The sequence below is a fragment of the Bombina bombina genome, chromosome 6 (assembly GCF_027579735.1).
Source record: "Bombina bombina isolate aBomBom1 chromosome 6, aBomBom1.pri, whole genome shotgun sequence".
Lineage (NCBI taxonomy): Eukaryota > Metazoa > Chordata > Amphibia > Anura > Bombinatoridae > Bombina > Bombina bombina.
This window is the reverse complement of record NC_069504.1, coordinates 137,273,503-137,299,146: the sequence shown is the minus strand read 5'-3', so window position 1 is coordinate 137,299,146 and position 25,644 is coordinate 137,273,503.

Sequence of the window (25,644 nt, the reverse complement as noted above, 5' to 3'; positions counted from 1 at the left end):
GGGAACTAGAGACGGAACTCTCGGTAGAGGATTGGCACAAGATGTTCCGAGCCATCAAGTCCATGACGGTCTCGGCACATATACAAGAGACTCAATACAAACATATGAGCCGTTGATATCTTACACCATTGCGTCTTAAAACTATATACCCAAACACCTCGGATAGATGTTGGAGGGGGTGTGGGGAGCAGTGCTCAATGGTTCATATATGGTGGGACTGCCCCCTACTGGACAATTACTGGACCATGATTTGGATGGAAATGCAGAGAATTTGGATATAGACATCCCTAGGTCCCCGGAGACCCTGCTATTCCATCTTCCTCTCAAAATTAAAGACCCAATCAAAAAATCCCTTTTGTTACTGATGTTGGCTGGTGAGAAAAACTTGATCCCACTACATTGGAAATCGCCCCAAGCCCCCACTCTTGCAGAATGGAAACAAAAAATTTAGAAACTCCTCATACTCGAAAGATACCATTATGCCCAAACAGCCCAGCTTGACAGATATGAGCTTCTGCTCCATCTATGGAAAGGGCACTAGATGTGGGGCGATGGGAGCTAAGAGGGGGCAGCGCAATGAGAGAAATTAACTGTCCCCTACCCTCCCTCGCCCTTTACCCCAACTGAATTCTACTTCCTCTTCCCTTTTTTTTTTCCCCTCCCCCATACTTATTGCTAGATGTGTGAATACTTAAAAACTGGCACACTGTGACCAAGCCAACACACCTGAGTGCTACCTGAAACAAATGTTACAAATTAAGTACTTCATCCCTGTTGTTCTTATCTTCTTGCTGATGTTCCATGATGATGTTGATCTACGACAGGATAATATGTAAAATAACTTGAAATATTTTGAGTTTTGTTGTTGAGTTCAAATGAACATGTACTATGGAGTGGTTGGCATTATACCGACCACCTCCCATGGTTTCAAACAGAAAGACTATCAGGCAGATAGAGACTGGTGCAGCAACTGCGGTTTGCTGGAAGTAAACATGATTGGATTATCTTACCTATATCACACAGGCACATGATGTAAGCCTTAACACACACAAAAACCTTTTCAAGAGAGATATAATGATGTGTGCCTGAATAACTCAGTGATTAGTGAATGATTGTAGATTTGTGCCTGCGGACCGGGCTAGTACTGTCCAGCTGATCCACTAAAAGACTCTCCAATGTACAATACATACTATATAGAGCTTGGGTTGTGCTAGACCTAACCTCACTATATATATACAGCAATTGAATATAGTGGATGTCTGATAAAGACGACATTAGTTTACTGTGATTAAGGAAAATACTCTTTAACACACAATATATACTATATATAGTCCGGTTTATGCAAGAATCAGCTCAATTTATGTAAGGTGACACTACACACTCACAATACAAAACAAACATTGACAACTGTCTAAACTAGCATATGTTACTGATATTTCAGTCGTGATTTATATGGCAGTAGTTGTTTAAAGTTATAATGGAAGGGTTGTTATTAGTTTGAATACAATACAAGTTCACACTAGTTGATTGAGTAATTCTGGAAGTTATTGTAATCTGAGCTGCAGATCCACCTCACACTGGAATTGATATATCTCAGGTTCTTTTAGTAATATTGAGTAGATACCAGATATTACTGACATACTACTATCAAATATACCGACATATTCCTATTTAGGAACCTGAATGAAATATAAGATAGGTGAAGCTAAACCAATTTAGCAACCTTTAGATACTCAGACTTCAATGAGATACTAACATACCGGATAGGCATTATGGACTAGTTTGATCAAAACTTACCCAAATCACATCTCTCTATAACTGTTTGTTTCAATTTCTATTGCAACAGTATTTAGCGGACGTTATCTGTTACAATTTAGATCACTTATAATTGTGAATATATACAGGCCTAATCTTAACACTACTGGTGTGCATTTTAATTGTGTGTGTATTTTTAACCAACAATTTGGTTTTTTAATTTTAATAAATAAAAGTTATATTTTAAAACCCTGTTGGGAATTCCTGCCCCTCAGTTTAGGGCCCTGAGTGCTACTTTTGGAGTGCATACTTTTGGAATTTTGGTATCCTTTATATCAATTTTCCTTTCGGTTGGATTGACTTTGTGCACAAGCACCATTTCCTCTATAGACTGACACAATTAATACATATGATTCATATTAATATATATGTAAATAAAGTTAATGAGGAAAAGCCCGAGTAGTGCCACTATTCATTTTTTTGTGTGTGTTAACTCTATGGTATCTGGTTTTCCAGAATTCAGAATAGTAGAGCACACAAACTACTCCACGTATAAACATGGAATTTACATTTGATCTAGATAGACAAACCAGACAAGCTAAGAGAAATGCAGATCTTAATGAGATCTTTGATGGAGACAACACCACAGGGAATGTCACTATAGCTACTACCCTAGATGGGGCCCTAAAAGATGTCCATAGAACGATGTACCGCCAAGACAAAGTATGGTGGAATCGTCATTTTTTTGAGAAGTATATTGAAAGAAAATTAATACCTAGAGGGCTTAGAATTCAGCTCTTCCCAGCCTTTGAGTTTAAAAATCCAGCTCTAACAACCGAATGGGAAGAGGCCCTATCAGAATGCTCTGCCAAATTGATGGGCATACTAGTGAAACACGATAAGTCTGAGTATGATTTACTAGAGACAAAAATTAAAGAACAAAATGAGGCTCTCAAAAAAATCCAACAGCATAAAGACTTTAACCAACTATATAAGTCTTACCAATAAGAACTAGACAAATATGAACTTGAACTTAAAAGTGTAAAACAGGGTAAACTCAACAGAGACATTAGTGACTTTAACAACAATAGAGTTTATAAATGGCGGAAAAATGGCTTTTATAGGAATAGTAACAGGAATCCCAAAGTCAACATAATTGAAAGTGACATATCCGACACTGATGGGGAGGAAGGTAGTTCTAGCAATTATCAATCCAGTAATGAAGACCCCCCAACCCTACATCCACGATTACACCTAGATTCTCTAGTAGGAATAAAAGAAAGGATGTATGTATTAATAATGTTCCAAAAAAAAAAAGAAAAAAAAAAAAAAAGAAAGAAAAAAATGTCTGATACCATCTAGCACTTAATAACATATTAATATTTGATACAGAGGTGAAGAACTATCCTGGAACATCACTAATAGACATCCACCTTAATTTTAGGGTTCATAGTGTAAACTTAAATAAATGGATATATTAATAAAAATCAAAAATACAAAATGTGTATACTAAGTATCTTACATCTTACTTAAAATGAAGGAAGTGTTCTGTTAATAATTTATAACAGCTACAATACGGGATACACTCTTGAATATAAGAGAGTATATCCTAAGTATGAACTGATAACATTAAAAGAACAGTTAACAATAAATTCTGGGAATGAAAACATTGCAAACAGTATTTACATCATAAGAGCAAGTGAGTCAAACAATAAAGGTATGATATTACACATTAGAGTCCTTCACCTACCCGAGTGGCATAAATCATGATCATGTTTTTACGCCACTATACTGATAATCCACCCTTCCTTGTTTTTCACTACACTATTATTTTGAGTTTGAATTTTATTCACAAGTTTTTTAAAAAAATTCTTAACACACAATCATCTGCAAGAACAGAATGATTTTACCTAAGTACCACGTATTCAACCTATTTGATTACACTTAGACCTTACACTAAGGTCTAAGACCTTCTCTAGTAGGAAGGTCTAAGACCTTCTCTAGTAGGAATAAAAGAAAGGATTTTTTAGATATAGGAGAACAGGGAGGAGGACACGCAGAGGTAGGGGGAGCACACAAAAAAACAGCCAGAGCACGCACGAGAGCACACAAAGACAATCAAGGGCCCTGGCGACCTCCGAGGAGGGAACACAGTCCCTTCTCACAGATTCGTCTGAATCATTGAGAGTAATAAACTTATCAAATATAACATTGAAAGCTGAACACATGTCTGTACTTTCAAAAGGTCTCTCATTCTGCCCCTCAACTAATGTTGACAAATTTGAAACCATAAAGGATATTCATTTGTTCATCAGAAATTTACTTTTAAAAAAACATTTCTCTCAAAATTCTAATCCAAATGGCTGGTCTGAAGAAGAATTGAATAGCCTTAGAGATCTGGAGAATCTATTGACAGAATCAGAACCTCAGCCCCCTACTAAATGGAGAGATAAACTTAACAACAAATCTACTTTTGTACCAAAATTCATTAACGCCCCTCAGATTGAAGTTTTCAAAAACTTGGTCTGTCGAGACATCACCTCTTTACCTATTTTACCTTCACAACAAAATATAACTCATAAAGAACATCTGGCCATTCAAGAGATGAAAGAATGGGACCAAGTTGTAATAAGAGGATCTGACAAGGGAGGTAACATTGTGATATGGCCGTTAGAATTGTATTTAAAAGAAGCCGCAAAACAATTAAAAGACAAATCCTGCTATACTAAACTCCTATTTAATCCAATGGAAGAATATATGAAAATCTACTCCAATCTAATAAATAAAGCTTATAATGAAGGAGTAATTACAATTAAGGAAAAGAAATTTCTAACGGTGGTCAACCCCAAAATTGCTATATATTTCTCATAACATACCCAAGATACATAAAAATGCAGAAATACCCCCAGGACGTCCGATAGTGTCAGGAATCGGATGCCTAACAGAGAAAGCTAGTGAATATATTGATCACAGATTACGATCTTATGTAGAAGAATTACCGTCTTATGTTCAAGACACCATGCAAGTCTTACAAAGACTGGAACACCTGATACTTAATGAAACAACATGGTTGGTAACGACGGATGTTGAGTCTCTCTATACATCCATAAACCATAGACAAGGTATTCAAGCTGTTCAATATTTCTTGGAGAAAAATTCTGAAGAAGGTATAGAACATGACCATTTTATTCTTAAATTACTGGAAATGGTTCTGAATTACAATTTTTTCACATTTGACGGTCAATTCTTTCTACAAACCCGAGGAACAGCTATGGGCATGACATGTGCACCCACATATGCCAATTTGTTCCTCGGGTGGTGGGAAACAGAATTTGTATTCACAGATGAAAATAAAAAATACATAGATCTAATACCATTATGGATTAGATTTATAGATGATATTTTCTTTATCTGGGAGGGTACGCATTCAGAATTATTACAGTTCCTTACACACCTGAACAATAATCAACTTAACATCAAATTAACACATGAAGAGAGTTTAGTCCAGATTAATTTCTTGGACATTACTATTCGTAAAAATTCTGACAGAGTCATAAGTACTGATCTATTCAGGAAACCTACTGCCACTAACAGCCTGCTACACAGTAGCAGTGCACATGCACCAGGCACTATGAAAAGCCTACCTACAGGGGAATTCCTGAGGCTCCGCAGAAATTGTTCAGAAACCCAAACCTTTGAAGTAAGGGCACTGGATTTGGAAGCAAGATTACTGAAGAGAGGATACAGTAAAAGATCGATCAAAAAGGCCAAACAGAAAGCCTGATTAACACCAAGAAATAACTTACTGTATAAAAGACAAAACAAGACCAGTTCCCAAACTCCCAGACTGATCCTAACTCACAACTCGCAAACTCCTCAAATCATAAGCATAATTAAAAAACACTGGAATGTTCTCCTGACAGATCCTTTACTGAAATCAACATTGGGAACAACTCCGTCATTTGGATTTAGGAGAACTAAGAACATTAAAGATATTGTGACAAGCAGTCATTTTCAAAGGAAAAAGACCATTTCCTCCTTCAATCCAGGAGCCCATAAATGTGGAAATTGCAGTACTTGCAGTTTTATGAAAAATACCACTGAAATTGAGGACAGATTTGGGAAGAAACACAAAATTAAGAGATACATTAGCTGTAACACTGAGAGCATTATATATGTACTACAGTGTACGTGCAATTTGTATTACGTGGGTATGACTACCAGGAAACTGAGAATTAGGCTTCTTGAACATCTCAGAAACATCAAAAATGCCGCCAAAGACAAAGAAGATCTTAAAACCCTAACCAGTGTAGCTGCACACTTCTTAAAACATCATAATTCTAACCAGAAAGATCTAGTGTGTTGGGGCATTGAGAAAGTGAGTCTGGGGTTCCGAGGGGGAGACTTAGAAACGGCGCTATTAAAGTCTGAAAGCCGTTGGATCTACCTATTAAACTCGGTTCAACCTTGGGGTCTCAATGAACAAAATAATCTTTATGTCTATCTGTAAATGACCATAAATATACACAAGCATTGATTTAAAACCACATGTATGTATTAATAATGTTCCAAAAAAAAAAAGAAAAAAAAAAAAAAAGAAAGAAAAAAATGTCTGATACCATCTAGCACTTAATAACATATTAATATTTGATACAGAGGTGAAGAACTATCCTGGAACATCACTAATAGACATCCACCTTAATTTTAGGGTTCATAGTGTAAACTTAAATAAATGGATATATTAATAAAAATCAAAAATACAAAATGTGTATACTAAGTATCTTACATCTTACTTAAAATGAAGGAAGTGTTCTGTTAATAATTTATAACAGCTACAATACGGGATACACTCTTGAATATAAGAGAGTATATCCTAAGTATGAACTGATAACATTAAAAGAACAGTTAACAATAAATTCTGGGAATGAAAACATTGCAAACAGTATTTACATCATAAGAGCAAGTGAGTCAAACAATAAAGGTATGATATTACACATTAGAGTCCTTCACCTACCCGAGTGGCATAAATCATGATCATGTTTTTACGCCACTATACTGATAATCCACCCTTCCTTGTTTTTCACTACACTATTATTTTGAGTTTGAATTTTATTCACAAGTTTTTTAAAAAAATTCTTAACACACAATCATCTGCAAGAACAGAATGATTTTACCTAAGTACCACGTATTCAACCTATTTGATTACACTTAGACCTTACACTAAGGTCTAAGACCTTCTCTAGTAGGAAGGTCTAAGACCTTCTCTAGTAGGAATAAAAGAAAGGATTTTTTAGATATAGGAGAACAGGGAGGAGGACACGCAGAGGTAGGGGGAGCACACAAAAAAACAGCCAGAGCACGCACGAGAGCACACAAAGACAATCAAGGGCCCTGGCGACCTCCGAGGAGGGAACACAGTCCCTTCTCACAGATTCGTCTGAATCATTGAGAGTAATAAACTTATCAAATATAACATTGAAAGCTGAACACATGTCTGTACTTTCAAAAGGTCTCTCATTCTGCCCCTCAACTAATGTTGACAAATTTGAAACCATAAAGGATATTCATTTGTTCATCAGAAATTTACTTTTAAAAAAACATTTCTCTCAAAATTCTAATCCAAATGGCTGGTCTGAAGAAGAATTGAATAGCCTTAGAGATCTGGAGAATCTATTGACAGAATCAGAACCTCAGCCCCCTACTAAATGGAGAGATAAACTTAACAACAAATCTACTTTTGTACCAAAATTCATTAACGCCCCTCAGATTGAAGTTTTCAAAAACTTGGTCTGTCGAGACATCACCTCTTTACCTATTTTACCTTCACAACAAAATATAACTCATAAAGAACATCTGGCCATTCAAGAGATGAAAGAATGGGACCAAGTTGTAATAAGAGGATCTGACAAGGGAGGTAACATTGTGATATGGCCGTTAGAATTGTATTTAAAAGAAGCCGCAAAACAATTAAAAGACAAATCCTGCTATACTAAACTCCTATTTAATCCAATGGAAGAATATATGAAAATCTACTCCAATCTAATAAATAAAGCTTATAATGAAGGAGTAATTACAATTAAGGAAAAGAAATTTCTAACGGTGGTCAACCCCAAAATTGCTATATATTTCTCATAACATACCCAAGATACATAAAAATGCAGAAATACCCCCAGGACGTCCGATAGTGTCAGGAATCGGATGCCTAACAGAGAAAGCTAGTGAATATATTGATCACAGATTACGATCTTATGTAGAAGAATTACCGTCTTATGTTCAAGACACCATGCAAGTCTTACAAAGACTGGAACACCTGATACTTAATGAAACAACATGGTTGGTAACGACGGATGTTGAGTCTCTCTATACATCCATAAACCATAGACAAGGTATTCAAGCTGTTCAATATTTCTTGGAGAAAAATTCTGAAGAAGGTATAGAACATGACCATTTTATTCTTAAATTACTGGAAATGGTTCTGAATTACAATTTTTTCACATTTGACGGTCAATTCTTTCTACAAACCCGAGGAACAGCTATGGGCATGACATGTGCACCCACATATGCCAATTTGTTCCTCGGGTGGTGGGAAACAGAATTTGTATTCACAGATGAAAATAAAAAATACATAGATCTAATACCATTATGGATTAGATTTATAGATGATATTTTCTTTATCTGGGAGGGTACGCATTCAGAATTATTACAGTTCCTTACACACCTGAACAATAATCAACTTAACATCAAATTAACACATGAAGAGAGTTTAGTCCAGATTAATTTCTTGGACATTACTATTCGTAAAAATTCTGACAGAGTCATAAGTACTGATCTATTCAGGAAACCTACTGCCACTAACAGCCTGCTACACAGTAGCAGTGCACATGCACCAGGCACTATGAAAAGCCTACCTACAGGGGAATTCCTGAGGCTCCGCAGAAATTGTTCAGAAACCCAAACCTTTGAAGTAAGGGCACTGGATTTGGAAGCAAGATTACTGAAGAGAGGATACAGTAAAAGATCGATCAAAAAGGCCAAACAGAAAGCCCGATTAACACCAAGAAATAACTTACTGTATAAAAGACAAAACAAGACCAGTTCCCAAACTCCCAGACTGATCCTAACTCACAACTCGCAAACTCCTCAAATCATAAGCATAATTAAAAAACACTGGAATGTTCTCCTGACAGATCCTTTACTGAAATCAACATTGGGAACAACTCCGTCATTTGGATTTAGGAGAACTAAGAACATTAAAGATATTGTGACAAGCAGTCATTTTCAAAGGAAAAAGACCATTTCCTCCTTCAATCCAGGAGCCCATAAATGTGGAAATTGCAGTACTTGCAGTTTTATGAAAAATACCACTGAAATTGAGGACAGATTTGGGAAGAAACACAAAATTAAGAGATACATTAGCTGTAACACTGAGAGCATTATATATGTACTACAGTGTACGTGCAATTTGTATTACGTGGGTATGACTACCAGGAAACTTAGAATTAGGCTTCTTGAACATCTCAGAAACATCAAAAAGGCCGCCAAAGACAAAGAAGATCTTAAAACCCTAACCAGTGTAGCTGCACACTTCTTAAAACATCATAATTCTAACCAGAAAGATCTACTGTGTTGGGGCATTGAGAAAGTGAGTCTGGGGTTCCGAGGGGGAGACTTAGAAACGGCGCTATTAAAGTCTGAAAGCCGTTGGATCTACCTATTAAACTCGGTTCAACCTTGGGGTCTCAATGAACAAAATAATCTTTATGTCTATCTGTAAATGACCATAAATATACACAAGCATTGATTTAAAACCACATGTATGTATTAATAATGTTCCAAAAAAAAAAGGAAAAAAAAAAAAAAAAAAAAAGAAGAAAATGTCTGATACCATCTAGCACTTAATAACATATTAATATTTGATACAGAGGTGAAGAACTATCCTGGAACATCACTAATAGACATCCACCTTAATTTTAGGGTTCATAGTGTAAACTTAAATAAATGGATATATTAATAAAAATCAAAAATACAAAATGTGTATACTAAGTATCTTACATCTTACTTAAAATGAAGGAAGTGTTCTGTTAATAATTTATAACAGCTACAATACGGGATACACTCTTGAATATAAGAGAGTATATCCTAAGTATGAACTGATAACATTAAAAGAACAGTTAACAATAAATTCTGGGAATGAAAACATTGCAAACAGTATTTACATCATAAGAGCAAGTGAGTCAAACAATAAAGGTATGATATTACACATTAGAGTCCTTCACCTACCCGAGTGGCATAAATCATGATCATGTTTTTACGCCACTATACTGATAATCCACCCTTCCTTGTTTTTCACTACACTATTATTTTGAGTTTGAATTTTATTCACAAGTTTTTTAAAAAAATTCTTAACACACAATCATCTGCAAGAACAGAATGATTTTACCTAAGTACCACGTATTCAACCTATTTGATTACACTTAGACCTTACACTAAGGTCTAAGACCTTCTCTAGTAGGAAGGTCTAAGACCTTCTCTAGTAGGAATAAAAGAAAGGATTTTTTAGATATAGGAGAACAGGGAGGAGGACACGCAGAGGTAGGGGGAGCACACAAAAAAACAGCCAGAGCACGCACGAGAGCACACAAAGACAATCAAGGGCCCTGGCGACCTCCGAGGAGGGAACACAGTCCCTTCTCACAGATTCGTCTGAATCATTGAGAGTAATAAACTTATCAAATATAACATTGAAAGCTGAACACATGTCTGTACTTTCAAAAGGTCTCTCATTCTGCCCCTCAACTAATGTTGACAAATTTGAAACCATAAAGGATATTCATTTGTTCATCAGAAATTTACTTTTAAAAAAACATTTCTCTCAAAATTCTAATCCAAATGGCTGGTCTGAAGAAGAATTGAATAGCCTTAGAGATCTGGAGAATCTATTGACAGAATCAGAACCTCAGCCCCCTACTAAATGGAGAGATAAACTTAACAACAAATCTACTTTTGTACCAAAATTCATTAACGCCCCTCAGATTGAAGTTTTCAAAAACTTGGTCTGTCGAGACATCACCTCTTTACCTATTTTACCTTCACAACAAAATATAACTCATAAAGAACATCTGGCCATTCAAGAGATGAAAGAATGGGACCAAGTTGTAATAAGAGGATCTGACAAGGGAGGTAACATTGTGATATGGCCGTTAGAATTGTATTTAAAAGAAGCCGCAAAACAATTAAAAGACAAATCCTGCTATACTAAACTCCTATTTAATCCAATGGAAGAATATATGAAAATCTACTCCAATCTAATAAATAAAGCTTATAATGAAGGAGTAATTACAATTAAGGAAAAGAAATTTCTAACGGTGGTCAACCCCAAAATTGCTATATATTTCTCATAACATACCCAAGATACATAAAAATGCAGAAATACCCCCAGGACGTCCGATAGTGTCAGGAATCGGATGCCTAACAGAGAAAGCTAGTGAATATATTGATCACAGATTACGATCTTATGTAGAAGAATTACCGTCTTATGTTCAAGACATCATGCAAGTCTTACAAAGACTGGAACACCTGATACTTAATGAAACAACATGGTTGGTAACGACGGATGTTGAGTCTCTCTATACATCCATAAACCATAGACAAGGTATTCAAGCTGTTCAATATTTCTTGGAGAAAAATTCTGAAGAAGGTATAGAACATGACCATTTTATTCTTAAATTACTGGAAATGGTTCTGAATTACAATTTTTTCACATTTGACGGTCAATTCTTTCTACAAACCCGAGGAACAGCTATGGGCATGACATGTGCACCCACATATGCCAATTTGTTCCTCGGGTGGTGGGAAACAGAATTTGTATTCACAGATGAAAATAAAAAATACATAGATCTAATACCATTATGGATTAGATTTATAGATGATATTTTCTTTATCTGGGAGGGTACGCATTCAGAATTATTACAGTTCCTTACACACCTGAACAATAATCAACTTAACATCAAATTAACACATGAAGAGAGTTTAGTCCAGATTAATTTCTTGGACATTACTATTCGTAAAAATTCTGACAGAGTCATAAGTACTGATCTATTCAGGAAACCTACTGCCACTAACAGCCTGCTACACAGTAGCAGTGCACATGCACCAGGCACTATGAAAAGCCTACCTACAGGGGAATTCCTGAGGCTCCGCAGAAATTGTTCAGAAACCCAAACCTTTGAAGTAAGGGCACTGGATTTGGAAGCAAGATTACTGAAGAGAGGATACAGTAAAAGATCGATCAAAAAGGCCAAACAGAAAGCCCGATTAACACCAAGAAATAACTTACTGTATAAAAGACAAAACAAGACCAGTTCCCAAACTCCCAGACTGATGCTAACTCACAACTCGCAAACTCCTCAAATCATAAGCATAATTAAAAAACACTGGAATGTTCTCCTGACAGATCCTTTACTGAAATCAACATTGGGAACAACTCCGTCATTTGGATTTAGGAGAACTAAGAACATTAAAGATATTGTGACAAGCAGTCATTTTCAAAGGAAAAAGACCATTTCCTCCTTCAATCCAGGAGCCCATAAATGTGGAAATTGCAGTACTTGCAGTTTTATGAAAAATACCACTGAAATTGAGGACAGATTTGGGAAGAAACACAAAATTAAGAGATACATTAGCTGTAACACTGAGAGCATTATATATGTACTACAGTGTACGTGCAATTTGTATTACGTGGGTATGACTACCAGGAAACTGAGAATTAGGCTTCTTGAACATCTCAGAAACATCAAAAATGCCGCCAAAGACAAAGAAGATCTTAAAACCCTAACCAGTGTAGCTGCACACTTCTTAAAACATCATAATTCTAACCAGAAAGATCTACTGTGTTGGGGCATTGAGAAAGTGAGTCTGGGGTTCCGAGGGGGAGACTTAGAAACAGCGCTATTAAAGTCTGAAAGCCGTTGGATCTACCTATTAAACTCGGTTCAACCTTGGGGTCTCAATGAACAAAATAATCTTTATGTCTATCTGTAAATGACCATAAATATACACAAGCATTGATTTAAAACCACATGTATGTATTAATAATGTTCCAAAAAAAAAAAGAAAAAAAAAAAAAAAGAAAGAAAAAAATGTCTGATAACATCTAGCACTTAATAACATATTAATATTTGATACAGAGGTGAAGAACTATCCTGGAACATCACTAATAGACATCCACCTTAATTTTAGGGTTCATAGTGTAAACTTAAATAAATGGATATATTAATAAAAATCAAAAATACAAAATGTGTATACTAAGTATCTTACATCTTACTTAAAATGAAGGAAGTGTTCTGTTAATAATTTATAACAGCTACAATACGGGATACACTCTTGAATATAAGAGAGTATATCCTAAGTATGAACTGATAACATTAAAAGAACAGTTAACAATAAATTCTGGGAATGAAAACATTGCAAACAGTATTTACATCATAAGAGCAAGTGAGTCAAACAATAAAGGTATGATATTACACATTAGAGTCCTTCACCTACCCGAGTGGCATAAATCATGATCATGTTTTTACGCCACTATACTGATAATCCACCCTTCCTTGTTTTTCACTACACTATTATTTTGAGTTTGAATTTTATTCACAAGTTTTTTAAAAAAATTCTTAACACACAATCATCTGCAAGAACAGAATGATTTTACCTAAGTACCACGTATTCAACCTATTTGATTACACTTAGACCTTACACTAAGGTCTAAGACCTTCTCTAGTAGGAAGGTCTAAGACCTTCTCTAGTAGGAATAAAAGAAAGGATTTTTTAGATATAGGAGAACAGGGAGGAGGACACGCAGAGGTAGGGGGAGCACACAAAAAAACAGCCAGAGCACGCACGAGAGCACACAAAGACAATCAAGGGCCCTGGCGACCTCCGAGGAGGGAACACAGTCCCTTCTCACAGATTCGTCTGAATCATTGAGAGTAATAAACTTATCAAATATAACATTGAAAGCTGAACACATGTCTGTACTTTCAAAAGGTCTCTCATTCTGCCCCTCAACTAATGTTGACAAGTTTTTTAAAAAAATTCTTAACACACAATCATCTGCAAGAACAGAATGATTTTACCTAAGTACCACGTATTCAACCTATTTGATTACACTTAGACCTTCACTGAAGATGAGCATTATTAATTATAAATTTCGCCCCCCTTTTTTTCTTAAACACTGTTAAATATTATTTATTTACACATCACAAGGTGAACCTTCACAGATATTTATTTCAGTTATTAGAAGCATCGATATATATACACTAGGCACTGATCCCCATTTCCAGCACAGACCCATAGTCACTTTAGTATGCTCTCATAGAGGACTCAACTATACAGAGTATAAAATGAATCTATATCTTATGATAGGCATTTGGGATATCAATACCCATATGGCACATGAACTCATCAGTGTTATATAGAACTATTGTGTATAAGACTAACATGATATTTAATTTAAATGACAAAATTTTCTGGTAAAGATAGACTTTAAAGACAAATAAATAACACATCAAAACTTATATACATCAAAATAGAGGATACTTGACTCTGAGTGCTGAATAATGATGCTACACAATTAGTTCTCATAATTACAATTTTATTTGGCAATAGCATCATAACTCAGAGACTATTATTAGGTTATTACATGATATTCATCTTTCAAACTCAGTATTGACTCTAAGTACGTAAATTTGATTCTATGATTGGTTCATAAAAATGTCAATCAACATACATATACATGATTTTTACTCAATCAGAGTGGAGCAAGGGCGGGACTTCCGGTTTGCAGGGTTTAAATCCCCAAAAATTCGGCGGCTCGCTGCCTTTGATAAAGCCCTATCGGGCGAAACGCGTCAGGGGAGAGTGCTGATTCTTTCACACTCGATCTTTTTTGTGTATTTTTAACCGCCCAGTACCATATACCTATGTGCCGCTAAGATTGCACTCTATACATAAAATCATTACTGAGTGATTTGGGGTTTTTTCTAGTGGTATGGCCATGATCTGTACCCTAGTATGATAACGATACTAGTTGCCTTCTGGGTATTTAATTTAATTTAACATAAAAGAAAAAAACTATGTTTACTTGAATATTAAGGTTCTTATAATGTGAGCAGTGGTGCGTGTCTGATGAAACCTGAGAGCAATGAATGACTGTTAGTTTGCATTTGCTTACCGGGCAGTAACTGCCGTGCTGATCCACTACAAGGCTCTTTTAACGTAATACATACAATATACATAGTCTGGGTTGTGCCAGACTTAGCTTAACCTTATACAGCCTGTGAATACAGTGGATAATAGACAATAAAACGCTAACTTTCTGTGTTTATTCACAGAGGATTTTCAATCTTAGCTGAAAGAGTGTTGCTCAGCTCGTGTGATTCAGCATTAGCTGGGGGGAGTCACCGCGGTTCACGGAACTTATAATAGTAACATAATATGTAGCCTGGGTTGTGCCAGACTTAGTCAAACTTATAACTTAACCTTTTCAAGAGAGATATAATGATGTGTGCCTGAATAACTCAGTGATTAGTGAATGATTGTAGATTTGTGCCTGCGGACCGGGCTAGTACTGTCCAGCTGATCCACTAAAAGACTCTCCAACGTACAATACATACTATATAGAGCTTGGGTTGTGTTAGACCTAACCTCACTATATATATACAGGTATACCTCACTTTACAGCGCTTCACTTTACAGCGTTTCGCTAATACAGCGCTTTGTGGAGCTGAAGTTCAACCTCCAAAGATTTTGAAACATTGCTGTAATCATCGTGAGATTGCGAGAAAAGGGACTCGCACCATTTTGTTATGCTTAGTTCACTCTGTTTACAGCATTACAGGGCAATCTGTGTCTCGTGGTATAGTCTGACAAATTTTACTACAGTCATTGTCACTATTTTACAGGTACAGTATTTATTGAATACTGTGCTGTGCTAGTGTTACACTAAACATAGCACTATTGCACTCCTAATATTTGTTAGTTCAAACATGTTTTCAAGTTTTTAAACACACTGGCAAGTGAAAAGAAAGCTAAAACTGCCTTGTTTCACTTTAAGGCGGTTTTCACTTTACAGCAGGTCTCCGGTCCCTAACCCGCTGTCTGAGCGGGGTATAAAATACCTGTACAGCAATTGAATATAGTGGATGTCTGATAAAGACGACATTAGTTTACTGTGATTAAGGAAAATACTCTTTAACACACAATATATACTATATATAGTCCGGTTTATGCAAGAATCAGCTCAATTTATGTAAGGTGACACTACACACTCACAATACAAAACGAACATTGACAAATCTGAGGAATGGGTAATAAAGGGATTATCTATCTACCAGTGTAGCTGCACACTTCTTAAAACATCATAATTCTAAACAGAAAGATCTACTGTGTTGGGGCATTGAGAAAGTGAGTCTGGGGTTCCGAGGGGGAGACTTAGAAACGGCGCTATTAAAGTCTGAAAGCCGTTGGATCTACCTATTAAACTCGGTTCAACCTTGGGGTCTCAATGAACAAAATAATCTTTATGTCTATCTGTAAATGACCATAAATATACACAAGCATTGATTTAAAACCACATGTATGTATTAATAATGTTCCAAAAAAAAAAAGAAAAAAAAAAAAAAAAAAGAAGAAAATGTCTGATACCATCTAGCACTTAATAACATATTAATATTTGATACAGAGGTGAAGAACTATCCTGGAACATCACTAATAGACATCCACCTTAATTTTAGGGTTCATAGTGTAAACTTAAATAAATGGATATATTAATAAAAATCAAAAATACAAAATGTGTATACTAAGTATCTTACATCTTACTTAAAATGAAGGAAGTGTTCTGTTAATAATTTATAACAGCTACAATACGGGATACACTCTTGAATATAAGAGAGTATATCCTAAGTATGAACTGATAACATTAAAAGAACAGTTAACAATAAATTCTGGGAATGAAAACATTGCAAACAGTATTTACATCATAAGAGCAAGTGAGTCAAACAATAAAGGTATGATATTACACATTAGAGTCCTTCACCTACCCGAGTGGCATAAATCATGATCATGTTTTTACGCCACTTTACTGATAATCCACCCTTCCTTGTTTTTCACTACACTATTATTTTGAGTTCGAATTTTATTCACAAGTTTTTTTAAAAAATTCTTAACACACACTCATCTGCAAGAACAGAATGATTTTACCTAAGTACCACGTATTCAACCTATTTGATTACACTTAGACCTTCACTGAATATGAGCATTATTAATTATAAATTTCGCCCCCCTTTTTTTCTTAAACACTGTTAAATATTATTTATTTACACATCACAAGGTGAACCTTCACAGATATTTATTTCAGTTATTAGAAGCATCGATATATATACACTAGGCACTGATCCCCATTTCCAGCACAGACCCATAGTCACTTTAGTATGCTCTCATAGAGGACTCAACTATACAGAGTATAAAATGAATCTATATCTTATGATAGGCATTTGGGATATCAATACCCATATGGCACATGAACTCATCAGTGTTATATAGAACTATTGTGTATAAGACTAACATGATATTTAATTTAAATGACAAAATTTTCTGGTAAAGATAGACTTTAAAGACAAATAAATAACACATCAAAACATATATACATCAAAATAGAGGATACTTGACTCTGAGTGCTGAATAATGATGCTACACAATTAGTTCTCATAATTACAATTTTATTTGGCAATAGCATCATAACTCAGAGACTATTATTAGGTTATTACATGATATTCATCTTTCAAACTCAGTATTGACTCTAAGTACGTAAATTTGATTCTATGATTGGTTCATAGAAATGTCAATCAACATACATATACATGATTTTTACTCAATCAGAGTGGAGCAAGGGCGGGACTTCCGGTTTGCAGGGTTTAAATCCCCAAAAATTCGGCGGCTCGCTGCCTTTGATAAAGCCCTATCGGGCGAAACGCGTCAGGGGAGAGTGCTGATTCTTTCACACTCGATCTTTTTTGTGTCTTTTTAACCGCCCAGTACCATATACCTATGTGCCGCTAAGATTGCACTCTATACATAAAATCATTACTGAGTGATTTGGGTTTTTTTCTAGTGGTATGGCCATGATCTGTACCCTAGTATGATAACGATACTAGTTGCCTTCTGGGTATTTAATTTAATTTAACATAAAAGAAAAAAACTATGTTTACTTGAATATTAAGGTTCTTATAATGTGAGCAGTGGTGCGTGTCTGATGAAACCTGAGAGCAATGAATGACTGTTAGTTTGCATTTGCTTACCGGGCAGTAACTGCCGTGCTGATCCACTACAAGGCTCTTTTAACGTAATACATACAATATACATAGTCTGGGTTGTGCCAGACTTAGCTTAACCTTATACAGCCTGTGAATACAGTGGATAATAGACAATAAAACGCTAACTTTCTGTGTTTATTCACAGAGGATTTTCAATCTTAGCTGAAAGAGTGTTGCTCAGCTCGTGTGATTCAGCATTAGCTGGGGGGAGTCACCGCGGTTCACGGAACTTATAATAGTAACATAATATGTAGCCTGGGTTGTGCCAGACTTAGTCAAACTTATAACTTAACCTTTTCAAGAGAGATATAATGATGTGTGCCTGAATAACTCAGTGATTAGTGAATGATTGTAGATTTGTGCCTGCGGACCGGGCTAGTACTGTCCAGCTGATCCACTAAAAGACTCTCCAACGTACAATACATACTATATAGAGCTTGGGTTGTGCTAGACCTAACCTCACTATATATATACAGGTATACCTCCCTTTACAGCGCTTCACTTTACAGCGCTTCGCTAATACAGCGCTTTGTGGAGCTGAAGTTCAACCTCCAAAGATTTTGAAACATTGCTGTAATCATCGTGAGATTGCGAGAAAAGGGACTCGCACCATTTTGTTATGCTTAGTTCACTCTGTTTACAGCATTACAGGGCAATCTGTGTCTCGTGGTATAGTCTGACAAATTTTACTACAGTCATTGTCACTATTTTACAGGTACAGTATTTATTGAATACTGTGCTGTGCTAGTGTTAAACTAAACGTAGCACTATTGCACTCCTAATATTTGTTAGTTCAAACATGTTTTCAAGTTTTTAAACACACTGGCAAGTGAAAAGAAAGCTAAAACTGCCTTGTTTCACTTTAAGGCGGTTTTCACTTTACAGCAGGTCTCCGGTCCCTAACCCGCTGTCTGAGCGGGGTATAAAATACCTGTACAGCAATTGAATATAGTGGATGTCTGATAAAGACGACATTAGTTTACTGTGATTAAGGAAAATACTATTTTAACACACAATATATACTATATATAGTCCGGTTTATGCAAGAATCAGCTCAATTTATGTAAGGTGACACTACACACTCACAATACAAAACGAACATTGACAAATCTGAGGAATGGGTAATAAAGGGATTATCTATTTTTTTTAAACAATAAGAATTTTGGTGTTGACTGTCCTTTGAACTTTCATTTGTCTCTAGTTTAGTATACACTACATTTCAGTCTGTTAAACAAGTGTATTGTAAACTTTGAGTATAATTCACCTGCATACAGAAGGAGAGATAAATCATTAAGATACACAGGTGTAGCATGCTTAGAGAATATAATGAGAGTTGTGAGAGAGCTTCAGACACAACAAGGGAACTCCCCTGTTCCTTCCACTTTATGAAACTTACAGGCTTATTTCACAAATAAAAAATATGAAGTGCAAGGCAATTTGTAAAAGATACCCAGAAATTGTTATACAAATAATTTGTTACATTTACATAGACATTCAAAGCACAGAGGGCCAGATTACAAGTGGTGTGCTATTTTGAGCTTTCGTTCAAGCAATAACACACCCAGAAGTAAAGATTTTGCGCTTGGGTTCAGATTTCGGATATTGCGACCTTGCTAACTTCTCCCCATAGATTTCAATGGAGAGCGCAGAAGAAAAAAACTGACACTTATCGCTCACATGATAACCTGACAGAAGTTATTAGTATTTAACATTCCATTGTTCTTCACATACAGGAAAATGGTATTTTATTTTAAATAAATATTTCTATATATATTTTTATAAACCTATACATATATCTATTCATATAGGTATTGATATATATTGTACATTAATATTATCAGATATATATATATATAAAAATATATATTTAAAAATAAAAAGTAAATTTCTTTCCAATTGGCATGGAGATTCCACAAATCCATTCTAATTACTAGGGGGGATATACAACTCCTGGACAGCAGGTGGAGGCAAAGAACACCCCAGCAGAGCTGTTGTGTCACTCCCATTACCCATAATCCCCAGTCATTCTTTGCCTCTATCATTGGGTGGATGTGCGAAGATAGTGTCTAAAGATATTTAATCCTTTAATGGGTACTTTTCCCTTCAAGCAAGGATTGGGGCTATGCTGTGTCCATGTCAATCTCTTTAGTAAGAGTAATGGTGGCTTTTTGCAGTTGCAGCAAGATGGTCCTTATTTTATTTCTAACATCTATGCTACCCCTTTTATAGAAAACCAGGGTTAGTTACTCTGTTTTTCTTTTTCTACAGGTCCCTGTCAGAGAATGCAAAGTCTGTCACACCTTAAAATCGGTATCTGCTCTGCTGGATCCATAGGAAAGTGCTTGCCCTTTTAGGTTAGAAGGTACCAGCACTTGCCTTATCTCTAATATTGGATATAGCGTATCTTTTTTAGGGTACTGCAGCTGCTATTAGGTGCACTTATATTAATGAGGTTACATTTTTAGGCTGGCTATGAGAAGGCGAAGCTCATCAAATTTTAAATTAATGTTGGGATAACTTTGAGTAGCAAGTATTTGGAAAACTTTTATTTATAATATACAGGAGTGCTTGAGTAACTGTTGCGGTCTGTTTAAACAACCAGTGATTTTCACACCGTTTTGGGTCAGTTTCTTTCTGTTGCAGTCATGTGACCGGCATTTGCACTTCCGCTCTATCTAATACTAGCCGACTTTGTATGGAGCATTGTGGAGTAGCAAACAGCTCCAGAGGAACACCTCCAGGTGCTACTAAAGGGGGTCATTGCTACCTTGGAGGACTCCAACTCTACTGTCGCTGAGACTCCAAAGAGGTCTAATAAGCTTATCAGAATGTTTGATGTCAAACCTTCAGCTGTAAAAGTATTTCCAGTTCCAAATCGTATGTCAGACGTTATAGCTCAGGAATGGGAGAAGAAGGGGATTCCCTTTTCCCCGTCCCCTGTTTTCAAGAAAATGTTTTCTGTTGCTGATTCTGTTCGTGTCTCATTGAGCTCTGTACCTAAGGTTGAGGGTGCTATCTCTATTCTATCCAAAATAACTACTATCCCTCTCGAGGATAGTGCGTCTTTTAAAGACCCTATAGATAAAAAGCTGGAAGCCTATTCAAGAAAGATGTACGTTCATCAGGGTTTACAATGGCAACCAGTGGCAAGTATTGCTACGGTTGCAGGTGCAGAATCTTATTGGTGCGACTCCTTGTCTGATTTAATTTCAGAAGAGACTACTATAGAGAAGATCCATAAGCTGGCTATTTCTTTTATCTGTGATACCAGCATGCAGATTTATCCTGTCAAGGTTATCTGCAAACCAGGTGAAGAGAGAGGCCTTCTTAATCTGTGTAAAGGACCTTTCTTCTCTAGGAGTGATTTTTCCAGTTCTCTTGGCGGAACAGGGTCTAGGATTCTATTCAAACCGTTTTTGTGGTTCTAAAGAAAGAAGGAACTTTCAAACCCATATTGGACCTCAAATGTCTCAACAAATTTCTCAAAGTTCCGTCCTTCAAAAAGGATACTATTTGTTCCATTCTACTCTTGGTTCAGGAGAGCCAGTTCATGACTATCATAGACCTTTTTACAAGGAACATCATCAATTCCTTTGGTTTGCCTTTCTAGACAAACCTTTTCAATTTGTTACTCTTCCTTTTGGCCTTGCTACGGCCCCTCAAATCTTTACAAAGGTTCTAAGGGCCCTTTTGGCAGTGGTCAGATCTCAGGGAATAGCAGTGGCGCCTTACCTGAATGACATCCTGGTTCGTGTCACCATATTTTCAGTTAGTAAAATCTCATACAGAGATGTTGTCTATTCTACATTCCCATGGGTAAAAAGTAAATCTGGAGGTGTTCCCTGGTGCCATCCAATTGGGTGTGTTTCTTAGGAACAATTATAGATTCTCTATCCATGAAGATTTTCCCTCTCTATTCAGTCCTCTGTACGTCAATCAGTGGCTCAGTAGTTATTGGTCTGATGGTGGCTTCTATGGTCATCATTCCTTTTGCTCGGTTCCATCAGAGACCTCTACAACTATGCATGCTCAGTCAATGGAACGGAAATTACTCAGATCTCTTACAGAGAAGAGTTCTGGATCCCCTAACAAGAAATTCTCTTTCTTGGTGGATTTAACAGGGCCATCTGTTTCAAGGTACATGCTTCCTGAGACCATCCTGAGTGTTTGTAAGAGAAGTTTAGGGATCCTTAAAGGCTCAGGGTTTTTGGACTTGAGAGGAGTCTTCTCTTTCCATAAACATTCTAGAGTTGAGAGCGATCTTCAATGCCTTAACAGCCTGGTCTCAACTAGCTTTGGTCCAATTTACAGATTCCAATCGGACAACTTGTCCTCGTGGCATACATCATCCACCAGGGAGGAACTCAGAGTTCGTTAGCTATGAAAGAGGCAACTCGCATTCTCCAGTGGGCGGAATCTCATGATTGCTCCTCTATGCCATACACATGCCAGGGGTGGACAACTGGGAAGCAGATTTTCTGAGCAGGCAGACCTTTCATCCCGGGGAGTGGGTTCTCCATCTGGAAGTATTCTCAAAAATAACTCTGAGGGATCTGATGGCGTCGCGTCTAAAAGCCAAGCTTCTGATCGACGCTTTGGTGGTGCCTTGGAACTTCAGTCTTGCATACCTGTTCCCTTGCATCAAACAGGAGAGGGTGTCTGTGATTCTAATAGCTCCTTTGTTCAAGCCTTGGTCAGAATCAGGCCTGTGTTTAATCCTGTTGCTCCTCTTTGGAGCCTTAATCTTGTTCTTAAAGGGACAGTCTAGTATACATTAAACTTTCATTATTCCGATAGGACTTTTAATTTTAATCAACTTTCCAATTTACTTTTATCATCAAAAATTGTTTTTTCTATTGGTATTCTTAGTTTAAACTAAACATAGGTAGGCTCATATGCTAATTTCTAAGCCTTTGAGGGCTGCCTCTTATCACATGCTTTTTAAATCTCTTTTCAACACAAAGACAGAAAGTACACGTGGGCCATAAAGATAACACTGTGTTCAGGCACAGGGGGTTATTTAAGATTTAGTACAAAACAATGCTAAATTTAAGACAATAGATAATAAACAGTCACAGTTATGTGATCGGGGGCTGGAAGAAGGTTCCTAGATACAAGGTAATCACAGAGGTAAAAAGTATATTAATGTAACTGTGTTGGTTATGCAAAACTGGGATATGGGTAATAAAGGGATTATCTATATTTTAAAACAATAACAGTTCTATGGTAGACTGTTCCTTTAAAGTTCTGCAGCAGACTCCGTTTGAGCCTCTGCATTCAGTTGATATTAATGGAAAGTTTTGTTTCTTCTTGCAATTTCTTCTGCTCGCAGAATTTTCTAACTTTCTGCCCTGCAGTGTGATTCCCCTTTCCTTATTTTTCATGCGGATAGGTGGTTCTTTGTACTAGTCTGGATTTCTTCCCAAGGTGGTATTGGATTGCAATATCAATAAGGAAATAGTTTTTCCTTCTTTTTGTCCTAATCCTTCTTCTCAGAAGAAACACCTGTGGCATAACCTGGATGTTGTGCATGCTCTATAATTTTACCTTCAAGCAACTAAGGTTTTTTGGCAATCAACTGCCCTGTTCGTTGTTTTCTCTGGTAAACGTAAGAGTCAGAAGGGCACTTCATCTACACTTTCTTTCTGGTTGAGAAGTGTTATCCATTTTGCTTATGAGTCAGCTGGACTACAGCCTTCTGAAAGAATTACAGCTCTTCTCACTAGGGCTGTCTCTTCTTCCTTGGCCTTCAAAAGTAAAGCTTCCGTGAAACAAATCTGCAAGGTGACCACTTGGTCCTTTTTGCATTCCTTTTCTAAATTCTACAACTTTGATACTTTTGCCTCAGCTGAGGTTTCCTTTGGGAGGACAGTTCTTTTAGCAGTGGTGCCTTCTGTTTAGGTCCGCCTGTCTTGTTCTCCCACCCTTCCATTCTGTGTCCTCTAGCTTGGGTATTGGTTCACACTAGTAATTAGAATAGATTTGTGGACTCTCCATGCCAATTGGAAAGAAAACAACATTTACGCTTACCTGATAAATTATTTTCTTTCCTTGGCATGGAGAGTCCACAACCCGCCCTCAATTTGATTTAAGACAGCTGTTTTTGTATAAACCTCAGGCACCTCTATACCCTTGTGTCATCTTATGTTTCAATTTTCCTTCAGCCGAATGACTGGGGATTATGGGTAATGGGAGTGACACTTAATAGCTCTGCTGGGGTGTTCTTTGCCTCCACCTGCTGACCAGAATTTGTATATCCCCATTAGTAATTAAAATGGATTTGTGGACTCTCCATGCCAAGGAAAGAAAATAATTTATCAGGTAAGCATACATTTAGTTTTTTTCTATGTTAAGAACACTGAAATGTAAAAAAATGCGCAATGTGCTTCAGGTTGCTCGCTTTAGGTCTAATGAGGTGTTGTGTTAGCCCATTTGTAGAATAAGTTACCTTAAGGCGCGTTATGTAAATATTAAATATAAAATATTAATATTTATTAATAATTATAGTTACTCTAATATATATATTTTATATACACGTACATAGGAGACGAAGCTAGCTTGATCAAAAAATACCCTCTGAAGAAGAAGGAGAAAACAAAACCTTTGAAACGCGTAAGGGACCACACTTTTTTACTCCACTTGGAGGATCTTCTATGTTATTTCACTTTTATTAGGAATTTGTGACTTTTTGCATTACAAACGGCACTGTACCTGCTATTCTGCATAAAGACTGATTGGTTTTCACATATAACCATTCAATATTGATTTGGCTTCTGGAAGAACACGTTTAACCCCTGACTGTGACTGTGACATAGCAATTACAGTCCCACCATCCACTGGGTTCGTGAACCACAAGCTGTTTCTGAGTGTATTTACATGCCTCATATGTTTGAGGACTTTTAATGTGAGTGGCCATTTGTCTGTTTTTAGCTTTTTATTTATTATTAAACAGTTTTACACTATGTTTTTGTACTTTGCTTTTTTTGCATAAACCTGCTGGAGTCCAAGGGAAACAGGCAACCAGTCTCTACCAGGACTGAAGTTTCATACTCTAAGAGGAGAAGGTCCATACTCTAAGAGGAGAAGGACATCACTACTTGGCCCTACAACTACTACTACGCCAGGACTTCGGAAGTTTCCCACTTACAAGAGGCGGCAACTTACCTCATATGATTGAGGTTTGTTCTAGTAAGTGTAATACCTACCAGATTTCCTGAGTGTTATATATCTGAATACTGATCCAATCACATACACCTTGATGGACTTACTACTTATTGTTGTTCTAACCATTTATTATTATTATTATTTATTATTTCTATTAATTCATGTGATACAACATTGTGACTATATACAATTAGATTGTTTACTAATAAGTGCATTTTCACAATTGCCAACATTACCCAATGTTATCTGTAAACTAATAACCTTTGATATCTATTGACACAACTAACCCCCAGTTCAATATAAAGGGGCTATCATATCAACCACAAGTGAGGTCAGGGAAAAGTCCCTAGAATAGCGCAGT